This window comes from Ambystoma mexicanum, chromosome 2q (genome assembly GCF_040938575.1).
Source record: "Ambystoma mexicanum isolate Mex_15411 chromosome 2q, UKY_AmexF1_1, whole genome shotgun sequence".
Taxonomy (NCBI): domain Eukaryota; kingdom Metazoa; phylum Chordata; class Amphibia; order Caudata; family Ambystomatidae; genus Ambystoma; species Ambystoma mexicanum.
The window spans coordinates 1148547450-1148562198 of NC_090924.1; the positions used below are offsets into that span (position 1 = coordinate 1148547450).

The 14749-nt window shown below is 52.9% G+C and overlaps 2 non-coding genes across 2 annotated transcripts; both read left to right on the plus strand.

Annotated features, from left to right (window-relative positions):
- Window positions 1-4100: 4100 nt before the first annotated feature.
- On the plus strand, window positions 4101-4254 carry LOC138570639 (5.8S ribosomal RNA). The gene has a single exon (XR_011303676.1). It is a non-coding gene; the product is annotated as a 5.8S ribosomal RNA (ribosomal RNA).
- A 460-nt stretch (window positions 4255-4714) lies between these two features.
- Window positions 4715-8324, plus strand: LOC138570399 (28S ribosomal RNA). Its single transcript, XR_011303465.1, has one exon. It is a non-coding gene; the product is annotated as a 28S ribosomal RNA (ribosomal RNA).
- The last annotated feature ends 6425 nt before the right edge of the window (window positions 8325-14749 follow it).

Genomic DNA, 14749 nt, shown 5'->3' on the forward strand with positions numbered 1-14749 from the left:
TTTTATCCTCTGGCCACCCAGTTTCCACAATTAGTCTATTAAAGGTTGCAATGTAGGATAGAGGTCCTGATTCCCCTGTCGCAGGGATAGGAGTTTGTCATCCAGAGCCTGCCCCTGAGAGTGTCGAGCAAATAACCTTTCCATGCTTGCTTGAAATCCTTGAAAATCACGGAGAATCGGGTCATCTTGAGTAACCAGTGGAACTGACCAATCGGCAGCACAGCCGCTGAGATATGACAATACAAAGGCTACCTTGGTCTGGTCATTAGAGAAGGCCCCAGGTCTGTATAGGAAGTGCAAACGACACTGATTCATGAATACAGCAAATCGTTTGGGGTCCCCAGCAAAGCGTTCGGGTGGGGCCAGCGGCAAGTTTCCAGGTAGATTAATCTGCACAGGGTTACTGGGAACCACAGGAGTGGGGTTCCCCCCGGAACCGGGTAGAGGAGTGTGTCCAGCTTGACCTTGCAAAAACTGTCTAGCCAGGTCATCAGTTCTTTCCTTTGATACAATCACTTCCCTCCTGAGAGCATTAGTCTCTTGACGAGCGGCGTGTACTTCGGCCCGTAATTCCCCCAGTAGTTGGGCCAACTGATCAGTCTCAGAAGTTTCCATAGCGCCTGGGTGGGAATTTGTAGGAAGGCTTTGCGTTCTGTAACGCTCACCTGACTCCCACGGAGGCGCTGGTCTAGTCTGGGTTGCTGTGGCCTCTTCGAGCGTGATGCGCAGAACTCGGAACACCGACTGAACAGGACCCTTAAATCTTGCTTGTCTGGCCCGTAGGAATATCCTTCTGCAGATGAGAAAGGGGGTTAACAGTCTGCAAAATATTGTGCTTGCTCCCCACTTCCCCCCTTCGTTCTTCTCTAACTTCCTCCGAAATCCCCGGTTGAAGCTCACCTTATGGTTTGAAAGGATGAACTCTCCATCCTGCTTCTAGTGCAGGGGCACATGTTTGTCCAGTTACTTAACTGGTTTTCAGAATGGTGCTGGCAAAATCCACTTGACTTTTCCGAGCGGAATGCCAAAAGTATGAAGATTACAAAAGTTCAAGTGTTGAGCCTCCTTTTCTGTTGCCTTCCTAACCTGTGAACTGTACTTTATTTCAGGTGCAGAATGAAGGCGATGCGTTGAGGGATTGACTTGCCGATGGTAAACTCAGGTGAGTTAGCGATGGGGGCGATCCCTCTTAATGTCTTTATATTCCTCCAGTAATGTCTTTTGTCCTTTCCCCATAGGGGCCGGGGTGCGGTACCTGCCAACGTAGCGGCGCCGACCCGAAATGAGGAATGATCCACCAACAGAAGACCGGTAAGTGTTATGGCGGAAAATTAGGCTTTCCTCATATGTTCCTTCTGCTCACCTTTTGTCTCTTCTTCTCTCCCCTAGGCGCAGAGATGTGGTGACCGGTGCAGACAGTCGCGGGGACAGGTGAGTGAAGCGCAGCGCTGCAGCGAGCAACGAGCAACGCAGTGCTTTTAAATGAAAGTCTTTTCTCAGGAACGCTAGCGTGAAGGTTCCGGATGCAGGTAAGAAGTTTGATAAAATTCTTGGTTTTCACCTTTCTCTTCTCTTCTTTCCTTACAGGTTTTCAAGGATCGAGGCGGGCCTGGCTGGAGACCAGATGCAGGAGCAGACACGGTGAGCGTTCAGCTGCTTGGATGCAGAACAACGCGAACCGTGAGCTACTGTCTGGGCGTGGCTTAAATAGCCCCCAAAGTAGTTCCAGGTAAGTATCCTTCCCTGGCCACGCCCGAGTGGCAAAATAGTCCCAATGAAAAAATAGTCCCTTTCAGGTCTCAGGGAGGCCTGAATCTTGCAGCATGGTCTGCATCAGGTAAGTGCACAAAACACCTTCCTTTATGAGCCTGGCGCCTATGGCGCCAGGACTGATGTCCAACATGAAGTTGGCGCCTATAAGGGGCCGCTGGGCTTTTACCAGGGGGCATGATACCTGCTCCCGGGGGTGCTGGGCCTGGCCTGGTGCTCCGGGGGTAGGCATCATGACAGCATGGGCATGTTGTGGGTCTGGAGGGAGGTATGGGGCATGGTATGGATCTGGAGGGATGGATGGATCATCTAGGTGTGGGTCTGGCGGGCAGGATGGGGGCATCTTGCTGTCTGGAGGGACTGATGGTGGCATCCTGGGGGGTCTGCAATGTAAGCAGGCACATTAGTATCAGTCTAGAACAGGTATTGACCATCTGTTGTTCTGGAGGGTTGCATGGGTCATCTAGGTGTTGGTTGGTTGGGAGGGAGGCATGGGCATCTTGGTGTGGATGGGATGGGGACATCTGTGTGCATCTGGAGAGTGGGATGGGGCATCTTTGTGTGGGTCTGGAGGGAGAGATGGGACACATTGGTCTGGAGGGAGGGATGGGGCAAGTTTGTCTGGATCTGAAGAGTGGGATAGGTCATTTTGGTGTGTAGAGATGGATATCTTGGTTTGAATCTGGAGGAAAGGATGGGGGCATCTTCCTGTGTGGAGGGAGGATGGGACATCATGGTATGGGTCTCGGGGGGATTGTGGCATCTTGGTGGGGTCTGGCATAGAGGGTTGGTGGCATCTTGGTTGGCTCTGGAATGGAGGGATGGGGCAGCTTGGTGTGGGTCAAGAGGCATGGTGGCATCTTGGTGTGGGTCTGAGAGGGAGATATGGGACATCTTGGTATGGGTCTGAGAGGGAGGGATGGGGCACATCGGTGTGTTTCTGTGTTGAGGGATGGGGCACATTGATGTGTGTCTGGGGCACATTGGTGTGTGTGGATGGAGGGATGGGGCACATTAGTGTGGGTCTTGTGGAAGGGATGGGGCATCTTGGTGGAGTCTGGATCGGAGGGGGGCATCCTTCATCTGGAATGGAGGGACAGGGAATATAATGGGGGCATGTTACGGAATGATGGAGCATGTGGTTCTGAGTGAGGGCTGGAGCACTCTGGTGGGAAGGAAGGGGGGGCATCTGGGTGTGAATGGAGGGGTGGAGTATGTATGTCTGGAGAGAAGGATGTTGGTCTATGGGAGGGGTGGTAGCATGTGTGTGTCGAAGGGATGGGGTAATCCAGGTGTGGCTATAGAGAGAGGGTAGATGGCGCCATCTGAGTGTGAGTCTGGAGGTAGAGGTGAAGCATATGGGTGTGGTTCTGAAGAGGGGTGGAGCATCTTGGTGTAGTTATAGAGGGACGGATGTTGGTGTCTTTGTGTGGGTTCTGAGGGAGGGATGGTGGCATGTGTACAGAGGGAGATGGCATTTGAATATGGAACGTGTGTTTGGAAGGAGAAATGGGGCATTTGAGTGTAAATTGGGGAATGTAGGGCTGGGGTTTCTGCTTGTGAGTGGGGGCAAGATGGATCATTAACAGAGGAGCAGCCAGAGGGAGCGCCACAGGGCCGACCTCGGTAGCATCCCAGAAGTGCACACCCAAAGCCCGGGGCATCCCACGCGCAACGGTCCGGCCAGCAGAGCAGGACGGGGTTGTGGGCTACCAGGCACCAGGAGCTGGATTCCCTTCCACCTCTCTCTGACCCGCCAGCAGGCGGGCATTGGTGGGTGCACCCCAGTCAGCAGGGAAGCCCCGAGTGGGGCAGCTGGGAGCCGAGGTAAACCTGGCTGTTCTCGAGGGATGCCCTGAGCCATGGCACAGCAGGCTTACTTGAAGGGAGGATGTCGAGGTTCCAGCCACCCATCTGTGGGCGAGCAATGGCTAGGCCCGCTGACGCAGTGGGCAACCTTCCTGGAGCTCAGCCCTGTGCGGTCGGGCTGGGGTTTGAAGACTCTAGCGGTCCCACCTGTGCTGTCTCTGGCCCGCCTCACCGCACGCCCTCTGAAACGGGAGCTGAGGGGGTTGGGGAAGGATGAGTGGATTGGGCTGTGTGGGCCGGCGGAGGAGCGGCCTGCCTCCATCCCCACGCTGCTGTGGGCAGGCTTCCCGGGCTGAGCACCTGAATTTTATTTTTTAAAACCACAATCGTCTTGGTCGACTCCCAAGTGGGGAAGCAAGACTGGGCGCTGGACTTTCTCTCCACAGACAGCGCTGCCTCCCCCGGCCTCTCCTGCACCGGCAGGGTCAGGCCGATGTCTGGAACAAAAAAAAGTTGCTTGTGACTCTTGGCGGTGAATCACTCGGCTTGCGCATCGATGAAGATTGCAGCTAGCTGCGAGAGTTAGTGTGAATTGCATGACACATTGATCATTAACACTTCGAACGCACCTTGCAGCCGCAGGTTTCTCCCTGGGCTACGCCTGTCTGAGGGTGGCTTGAACATCAATCGCCCCAGGGTTCCCTCCCAGGGGCACGGATGAGTCTGTTGCAGGGACCCCGTTCCCTTCGTCCCCCTAAGGTCAGACCCTGATCAGCACAGTCGCACGATCCCTGGACCTGGCCCACAGACGCATTGGTGGGGCGTCCCGGCCTACCCAGTTTCCCCACCTCTTGCGGGGTTCGGGAGGTCTGGGCATGCCCTGGTGGTGGTGGCGGCGGTGGCAATGGGCCTTAAAAAAGCCTGCCGCACCTACGACCTTCCCTGGGGCATCTGGCTGTACCGCGTGTGGCTGTGTTTGGTGTCCCACGGCTGCCGGCGCGGGAAGGCCCTGGAGTGTAGGCCTCTTGACCATGTGAGCTTCGGCTGCAGATTGGCACATCGCACACTCAGCCGCGCCAGAGGCATGGGGCTGGGACATCCCCCCGAACAGGCACGAGGCCGGATGACCCAAGCTTTTTGCTCCTCTGACTATGGCGATCTGCTGAATTTCAGCTTATTTCTAAGCAGACAAAAAGAAACTAACTAGGATTCCCTCAGTAACGGCGAGTGAAGAGGGAAGAGCTCAGCAATGAATCCCCATTCAGCGGTAGGTGTGGGAAATGTGTCGTACAGAAGACCGACTCCCGAGCATCACTTAGGGCGCTCAAGTTCTTCTGATCGAGTCTCACCCCACGGACTGTGTTAGGTCGGTAGCAGCCTCCAGCATTGCAGGATCGGGTCTTCCGGGAATGCAGCCCAAAGCGGGTGGTAAACTCCATCTAAGGCTAAATACGGGCATCAGACCGATGGCCAACAAGTACCATAAGGGAAAGTCAAAAAGAACTTTGAAGAGAGAGTTCAAGAGGGCGTGAAACTGTTGAGAAGTAAACGGGTGGGGTCCGTGCAGTCTGCTCGCAGGATTCAACACGGCGGGCAGGTTGGTCACCTGGAACGGCGGATGCCCTTGCAGGACTGCCACCCGGGCACACCCAGCCTCCACAGGGCGCATTTCCTCTGTGGTGGTGCACCGCAACCGGCTCTGGGTCAGCTGGGAAGGCCCCAGGTGCAGGTGGCTCTGGCAGAGATTGTTATAGCCCCATGACAGCAGTTTTGCTGTATCTGCAGGGCTGAGGGAGATTGACCGCTGAGCCCTTCTCCGGTAACCATCCCGGCACCTCTTGGGGGTCGCCGTGGCTCCCGATGTGACTATCAACTGGTGGACAGCCCTCAGGGCGCCACAACCACGTCACACTGCCGGGTGGGGAGGCCCAAAAAGGGCACCAGTGTTCTGAGGTGATGTCTGTTACCCACCCGACCCATCTTGAAACACGGACCAAGGAGTCTAATACATGCGCGAGTCGGAGGGCCGAACAAAACCCTGTGGTGCAATGAAGGTGATATACTGTCGCAGTGAGTGCCCCACAGGCACGTCTCGTCTACTCTGTCAGGGATGTGGAACATGAGTGTGTGTGATAGGAGCCGAAAGATGGTGAACTAGGCATGGACAGGGCAAAGCCAGAGGAAACTCTGGTGGAGGTCTGTAGCGGTCCTGACGTGCAAATCGGTCGTTCGACCTGGGTATAGGGGCGAAAGACTAATCAAACCATCTAGTAGCTGGTTCCCTCCGGAGCATCCCTCAGGATAGCTGGCACATGGAAACACCAGTTTTATCTGGTAAAGCAAATGATTTAGAGCTCTTGGGGCCGAAATGATCTCAACCGATTCTCAAACTTTAAATGGAAAAGACGCCCATCTCGCTGACGTGGAGCAGGTCATTGAATGGAAGTGCCCAGTGGGCCACTTTTGGTAAGCAGAACTCATGCTGTGGGATGAACCGAACGCTGGGTTAAGGCGCCCAATGCCCATGCTCAAAAAGGTGTTGGTTGATATAGATAGCAGGACGGAAGTCGGAATCTGCTAAGGAGTTTGTAACAACTCACCTGCCAAATCAACTAGCCCTGAAAATGGATATCGCAGGAGCGTCTGGCCCATACCTGGCTGGCACTGAGAGCCGCAGGGGCTAAGCAGCGACGAGTAGGAGGGCCACTGTAGTGCACATGGAGGGCCGGGACGAGGGCTCAGGTGAAGCCTCCACAGGTGCAGATCTTGGTGGTAGTAGCAAATACAAAACAAGAACTTTGAAGGCTGAAGTGGAGAAGGGTTCCATGTGAATAGCAGTTGAACATGGGTCAGTCGGTCCTAAGAAATGGTTGAGCGCCTTTCGGAAAGGGACGCGTGATGGCCTCCATTACCTTCAGCCGATCGAAAGGGAGTCTGGTTCAGATCCCCGAACCCGGAGTGGCAGAGACCGGCGCCCTTGCGGCATCCAGTGCGGTAACGCAAATGATCCTTGAGAAGCTGGCGGGATCCCCGTGGAGAGTACTGTTTTCTTTGTGAAGGGCAGGGCACCATGGAATGGGTTCGCCCCGAGAGAGGGGCCCGAGGCTTGGAAGGCATTGCGGTTCCGGCGGCGTCCAGTGAGCTCTCGCTGGTCCTTGAAAATCTGGGGGAGATGGTGTAAATCTCGAGCAGGGCCGTACCCATATCCGCAGCAGTTCTCCAAGGTGAACAGCCTCTGCCATGTGGGAACAATGTAAGTAAGGGAAATCGGATCCGTAACTTCAGGAACGGCTAGGTCGGTCGGGCTGGGGTGCAAAGCGGGACTAGCCATGCGCTACGGCTGGATGAGGCGTCTTCCGCCGGGGGGGCTGCAGCAACTCTGGATCTGAGCTGGGCCTTTCCTGTGGATCACCCCAGCTGGGGTGGTTGCCTCTCTCTGCTCCCTCCAGGGGTTCGGGGCAGGCAGCTGACTTAGAACTGGTGCGGAACAGGGGAATCTGACAGTTAAATTAAAACAAAGCATTGCGTAAGGCCCACAGTGGGTGTTGACGCAATGTGATTTCTGCCCAGTGTTCTGAATGTCAAAGTGAAGAAATTCAATGAAGCATGGGTAAACGACGAGAGTAAGTATGACTCTCTTAAGGTAGCCAAATGCCTTGTCCTCTAATAAGTGACGTGCATGAATGGATGAACGAGATTACCACTGTCCCTACCTACTTTCTAGCAAAACCACAGCCAAGGGAACAGGCTTGGCAGAATCAGTGGAGTCAGAAGACCCCGTTGAGACTCACTGTAGTCTGCACTGTGAAGAGACATGAGAGGTGTAGGATAAGTGGGAGGCCCTCGAGCTGCCGGTGAAATACCACTACTCTTATTGTTTTTTCACTTACCCGGTGAGGCGGGGGGCGGAGCCCTATGGGACTCTTGCTTCTGGCTCTAATCCACTCACGGGACAGTGGCAGGTGGGGAGTTTGACTGGGGCGGTACACCTGCAAACCATAACGCAGGTTGCCTAATGCGAGCCAGGGGAGGACAGAAACCTCCCACCGAGCAGAAGGGCAAATTCTTGCTTGATCTCAATATTGAGTAAAAATGTTAAATGAATACAGACCATGAAAGCCGGGCCTCAGAAACCTTCTGACTTTTTGGGTTTCAAGCAGGAGGTGTCAGAAAAGTTAACACAGGTATAACTGGCTTGTGGCAGCTAAGCGTTCATAGCGACGCCGCTTTTTGATCCTTGGATGTTGGCTCTTCCTATAATTGTGAAGCAGAATTCACCAAGCGTTGGTGTGTTCACCCACTAATGGGGAACATGAGCTGGGTTTAGACCGTCGTGATACAGGTTAGTTTTACCCTACTCATGATGTGTTGTTGCAATAGTAATCCTCCTCAGTACGAGAGGAACCACAGGTTCAGACAGTTGGTGTATGTGCTTGGCTGTGGGATTATGACTGAACGCCTCTAAGTCAGAATCCCTCCTAACTGTAACAGTACTGCAGCGCTGTGGAGCCTCAGTTGGCCTAGGATAGCCTGCCTCTGGGCCGGTGCGTAGAGCCGCTCTCCTCGGGACTCGAGGGTGAACAGAAGGGGGCCATCTCTTTCACCCATAGTGCACCACATGTTTGTGGGGAACCTGCTGCTAAATCATTTGTAGATTACCTGATTCTGGGTCATGGTTTTGTAAGTAGCAGAGCAGCTACCTCGCTGCGATCTATTGAAAGTCATCCTCTGAGCCAAGCTTTTGTCAAAAGGCGCTGCGGTGGTGCAGCAAGGGCCTCTGTTCTTCCTCCCACTGTGCCGTGGGGCGCACAGGAAACTCCCACCCACCCTGGGTACACACCCGTGGGGGTTTGTGGGCTGGGTGGGGGCGCTCCCCTCCCTTCCCGGTCAGCCTGGCAGACCAGATGGCCCTGGCCCAACTGGCAGAGTGGCTCGACCCAGCCCTTGGGAGGCAGGTGGGGAATAGGCGTGGCAGCATAAGCCCTAGCACGCGGAGGCGGTAGTGCCTTAAGCCCTGGCCCCTGGATGGTGGCATCAGGGCGGGCATGGCCTGATGGCCGCCGGGCCATCTGGTTGGGGGCCCGAACGGCCATCTGGTCGAGGGGACTGGGCAGTCGGACCAGGTGGCCCCAGTGGCGGCTGGCCCTGCTGACTCCTACATTTGTCTCTAGTCAGGTTTCCGTAAGCCCCCACTATGTGGGGGCTTAATAGTCTTTGTGGAAGTGACTCCCTCCAGGGTGGCTCTGTGGCGCAGGTGGTAGACACCTGCACCGCACCTGGAACGATGCAGGGAAGAGAATCTGGGCCTTGGTTTGCCGGTGTGGTAGCTTAGTTCACGAAGGCTGCGCCTTAAGTTCCGGCCCCAGCAACGCTGTTTCTGAGTGCAGAACTTCCACCGAACGCACAGATGGATGTTGGAAACGGAAATTCCAGCCCCTGTTTCAGCAGAGCTAAGGTAAGTGCAAGTAACAGAATAAGCGACCCTGCAGGGTCCCGGACTTCAGCGCGGGTAGAGGCTGGTAACGTGCACCAGCTGGAGCTCCGGGGCGACCGTGGCACCTTCCCCGTCCGAAGGGTAATGTCACCCATGTGTGATCAAGTCTGAAACACAATGCTGCTGTGAAGGGGCCTCCTGAGCGGGCCCCTTTTCTCTGTGAGACTAGAACCGCTAAGAGCAACTGGCCCTGAGTTCCATGGCATTCATGGGTTAGTCCCTGTCCCTGTGGCAAGTGTCACGCATGTGTGACCAAGTTCCCAAGCCCAGCGGCTGTCACAGGGAGCCCAGGCGCAGTCCCCGCATTGTAGGCAAGGTCCTGTAAAATGATTTTAAAAAGTTGGCCACCCTACTCGCAGAGAGACATATGGGCCTTTGGTCCCCACTGGCAAGTGACTGGCAGGTGTCCATGGGCAGGGGGCGGCAGCACCCCACCTTGGCCGTCCTCTATCTCTGGCTGCCTGGAGCTCTCGAGGGGAGGGCCCTTTAGAGCTTTTCCCTGTGGGTAGGGACAGGGACTCTTCTGGGGCTTCTCAGGACCACCGCTCAGCTTGGGGACGGACAACCCACATGCCAGGAAGGTGCTCAAGGACAGGGCAGCACCCCCGGCCACCTTGGAGCTCTGGCTGGGCTCACTTAGAGCTTTTCCCTCCACCGGGGCTATCGTGACCGCAGCAAGGCTTGGGGACGGTAGACACACGTGGTAGACGGGCTCCCACAGTCCCACAAACAAAGCATTTACCTAAATGAAATGAGGTGGGACAGAGTCCTCCAAAACGGGACCGTCCCGCAGAATGCAGGACAGTTGGCCACCCTATCTGCGAGCCCTGCCATCTGATAGTTGGCCATAGGAATGAATGCAAGGACTAGATGGCTGGGCAGTTCTGGAAGTCTGTATGGGCGTCAAAAGCACCACCAAAAGCATCCTACTAGGGGACATTAATCTTGGCTTAGCTGACCCAAAGGACAAAGCAGCCGCAAATTTAGCCAAAGAACTATCTAACATGGGATTCGAACACAAAGTTACTGCACCCACTCACAGCAAAGGCAGATCCATTGACTGGCTAGCTGATCACAACTGCTCATCGACAATTACCTCCATCTCAGCCCTTCCATGGACGGACCATCACCTCATCCAATTTACCATTCCTACCACGCCTTCTCATAAAACCTTAACCCATGCCCCACCCGCTAAAGTAAGAAGCTCCAAAAAACTCACTGCTGCCAACCTCGCCCCTCTCCTTGATACCTCACAACTCAAGCACCCATTCCCCACTGACCCTACATCTCTAGCCAACATCTATTCCAGCACACTCACTCAAGCCATCGATCTCATTGCCCCGCTAGAAGAAAAAAAAGGGAAAAAATCTATGCACTGCAACTCTTGGTTCACTGAAGAACTATCCGTCCTACGCACCAAGAAACGCAAAGCCCTAACCAGGTGGCAAGCAGCGCCTAATCAATCCTCGCTTAAAGACTTTAAAGAGATCTCTCTGACCTACAAAAAAGCCATATTCCTTGCTAAATCCGAATCCTACAACCAGAGAATCACTAATGCCAGCTCCAAATCTAGAGAAATTTTCTCCATATTCAAAGAACTCACCACACCAGCCTCTAGCCCAGACAAAATCATCAAGGATGAAGCATGGTGTACAGGCATCCAGGCTGCTCTCCTCAACAAAGTTAAATCACTCCAAGACAAAATAGCCTCCCAACGCAAAGCTCTCAACACCCCCACCTGCCCGCCCATACTTCACACCAACAACTCCCCATCACAAACACCCCTTTTTGCCTTCAGAGAAGTCTCGGAGACGGAAGTCAATGACCTCCTAAAAAAAATCAAACCCTCCACTTGCAAAGGGGATATCTGCCCACCCTCCGTAATCAAAGAGAGCGCAGAATACCTCACCCCCATCATCACGGCTTTTATCAATGCCTCCTTCACATCTGGAAGTGTACCACAATGCCTAAAAGAAGCCTGGGTCCGCCCGCTCCTAAAAAAACCCTCCCTTGATCCTTCCTCCCCTAACAACTACCGCCCCATCACCACCGTCCCCTTTCTCCTTAAAATCTTGGACAAAGCTGCTCACAATCAAATCCAACACTACCTGGAAACAAACACCATCCTAGGCAAAAGACAGTCAGGTTTCCGCAAAGGCCATGGGACTGAAACTGCTCTTCTAGATTTAAAAAATCAGATTACTAAAATAATGGACACAGGCAAACCTGCCCTCCTCCTCCTCCTCGACCTTTCTGCAGCATTCGATTTGGTCGACCACAGCATTCTCACAACGCACCTCTCCAATGCTGCACACTTCTCTCACAAGGCTACCACATGGATCACATCCTTCCTTGAAGGCAGGGCCATGAAAGTGTACTCTGACCAGGATAGCGCCCCCCCCACCACTATCAATTGTGGAGTCCCACAAGGGTCCTGCACCGCACCGACCCTCTACAACCTATTCACCAAACCCCTCTTTGACCTACTGGACTCCCTCAACATAGCGTACACCAACTACGCTGATGACACGCAGGTCCTCCTCCCCCTCTCTGGAGACTACGACCTTGACTCAGAAGCCCTCCTCAAAATCTACTCAACTATCCAAACATGGATGGCTATCAATGGCCTCTGCCTAAACGGAGACAAAACCGAAATCATCATCCTAGCCCCTAACGAAACTCTAACCAAACTCAGCCCCAATTACTCGCACTTGATCATCGACAATATTAGCATACCTGTCTCCTCTGCCGTCAAGACCCTAGGAGTCTACATTGACGCGACACTCTCAATGACAAGACAAACCAGCGCCATTGCCTCAGCTTCTGCTCTGACTACCAAACTCATCTACGCCATAAAACCCTACCTCACCACGCCCAACTGCCTCTCCATAGCCAGAGCTACTATAGGAGCCAGACTGGACTACTGCAACGCCCTCCTGGCAGGCACCTCATCAAAAAACCTAAACAAGCTCCAAACAGTGCAAAACAATGCCCTCCGTGCTGCACTACACATGCCCAAAACTGACCATATCTCACAGGCCAGAAGACGCGTCCATTGGCTCCCAGTCAAGGAAAGGATCAACTTTAAAATCCTCACCCTCACACACAAATGCATTAACCTCACAGCACCCCCCTACCTATCTGAGACTATAACCAAGAACTCCTCCATCTGCCCCAGAAGAAGTCACCACGCCAACCAACTCCAAGTACCCACTGTAAAAAGAGCCAAAGCCGGCGGCATTGGCTTCCCTCACATAGCACCTAAGCTATGGAATGCCCTCCCCAACGCGCTTAGAGCAGAACCATCTCTGTATCTCTTTCGCAAATCCCTCAAAACCACGCTATTCAACTAACGCCACCTTCCCCTCACCCACCTCAGCTCGCACACATCTGATACTAAAAGTGTTCGATACGAAATGCTTCCTGTAATGAAAATTGCTTGTAACCATCTTCCTTCCATTGTAACCAGACTATGTATGTATTCATGTAACAGCGCCACGATGCCCCCGGGCTGATGTGCGCCTTAAATAAATCTGAATAAATAAATAAATAAAAAATAAATTAGACATTTTTCTCCAGTTGGTTCTACAAGGAGTCTGGACGCTTTTGCCAACAGGACCCCCTCTGTTACTATTGGTACACAGATTACAAGAAAGCTTAGTCACCTTCCTCCAGTTTACTATAGACAGGGTGTGAGGGACCTGTCTCCACTCCACTTGGTTCTCACTGCCCAACCCGGGTTCCATGGCGAAACCACAGAAGGACTGTGTCCCCTGATTGGTCCTCTGGTCACACATGCGGTTAATACTTTCTCACAGGTCATATCCCAGCTTCTCTCAAACATGCATTAGTTGTTCCACTTTTGAAAAAGCCTTCTTTAGACCCTCTTGTCCTGGCAATTTTCGTCCCATTTTGCTTCTTCAATTTCTTATGAAGCTTTTTGAAGCCTTAGACTGCCCTCTCCTGAGTTCCTTTCTTGAGTAATCTTTCTTCTTCCACGCTTCGCAATCTGGTTTTCATCCAGAACGTGGCACAGAGGGGGTGCTACTTTCCAACGTTGACCATGTGGCTCGGCTGCACAACTCGGGCGGCGTCAATGCTTTATTGTTACTTGACTTATCTGCCGCATTTGATACCATTAACCATGCAGTCTTGCTCGGGCCGGCCTTTCTGGTGCTGTTCGTTCCTGGTCTTGTTTGTTTCTCCAACAGTCAATTTCCCCTCCCCCTTTTCACTCTGTGCCCACTACTTTGATGTGTGCAGTCCCTCAGTGTTCCTCCATTGCAGGTTTTGTTTAACATGTAAATGCAACCCATTACCAAGCTTATCTGTTCTCACGGCTTCCACTGTTACTATTAACAGATGACACAGATTCTGATCTGTTTAGATCTCCCTCTTGTCGAGACAGCGACCAGATTTAGGGCCTGCCTCGAAGCTGTGGGTGCATGGATGTGTAATAGTTGGCTCATGTTGAATGGGGACAAAATTGAGGTGTTGGTGGTGGGCCCTTCTTCCTCTACTGCCTTTTGGACCCCCTCTTTTTGGCCATCTTCCTTGGGCCCTTTTCCATCTCCTGTTCCGCTAGTGAAGGATTTAGGGGTAAATATATTAGCTCCTCTGTCTGCGGAATCACAGATAAGTGCAGTATGTCAAAGGGACTATCATTAACTGAAAAACCTTAGTAAGGTTCACTGTTTTCTCCTTTATTAGTTGCGTGCCCCTGTGGTGCCTTCACTTGTTATGTCCTCCTTGGAACACTGCAACACCCTATTTCTCGCACAACCTGTCTACCTCTTATGACACCTTCAAGTCCTGCAGAACTCCGCAGCAGAGTAGCCACTGCCACACCTAGTTGTACACCATCTTCATTGGCTACCCATGGCTAAGCACATTCAGGTCAATGCCTAATGTCTAGTTCATTGTGCCTTTTATGGACATGGGGCAGTATATCTACAGGCCAAATATTGTCTGTACATTCCTGCTCGGATTCTCCGCTTGGCGAATGCCTGTCTTGTTTCTGTCCCCCGATTCAAGGCCACTCGTATTGGGTACCGATCCTTTCCGGTCGCTGCGGCCCACCTTTGAAAATCTACGTGCCACTGAGAACTATCTCTGATAATAAAAACGTATCTTTTCTATCTCTTTCCATCCTCATTCCGCTAGCTAGCTTTAAGATGCCTTTGGGTGTACGCTGCAGTTTACAAGTATTAGTAACATAACCTGACACATGAAAGATATACAATTAAACCTTGTGAGCCTCTCTTCACAGGCTCAGACAGAGGGAAAAGGTCATCGGGAATTGCACAGTTGAATAGAGGGAAGCAACCAGACTTTGCAAATGCCTTTTAACCATACCTGAGTAAGACCCTTGTGACGGACTCCAGTCTTTCAGTTTGAGAAGCCTAATTGGGCAATGGGAGGTCCATGACCTTTATAGCTCGGAGGAACAGGCAAACCATATAAATTGACTAGCACTCCCAGCAATCTGACATTGAAGGCATTCTGCACCATCTGGCAGGTCACCACCACGTGCTGATCTACACTGACAACACAACAACTCTGTTCTATGTCAGCATGAGGTCTGCAACTCTCTGCATGTTCACACTCAAGTTGTGGGGCTGGTGCCTGCAATGTTTTCCCAATAGCATCCCACTTGGTGAAAGAGGAGAATGTATG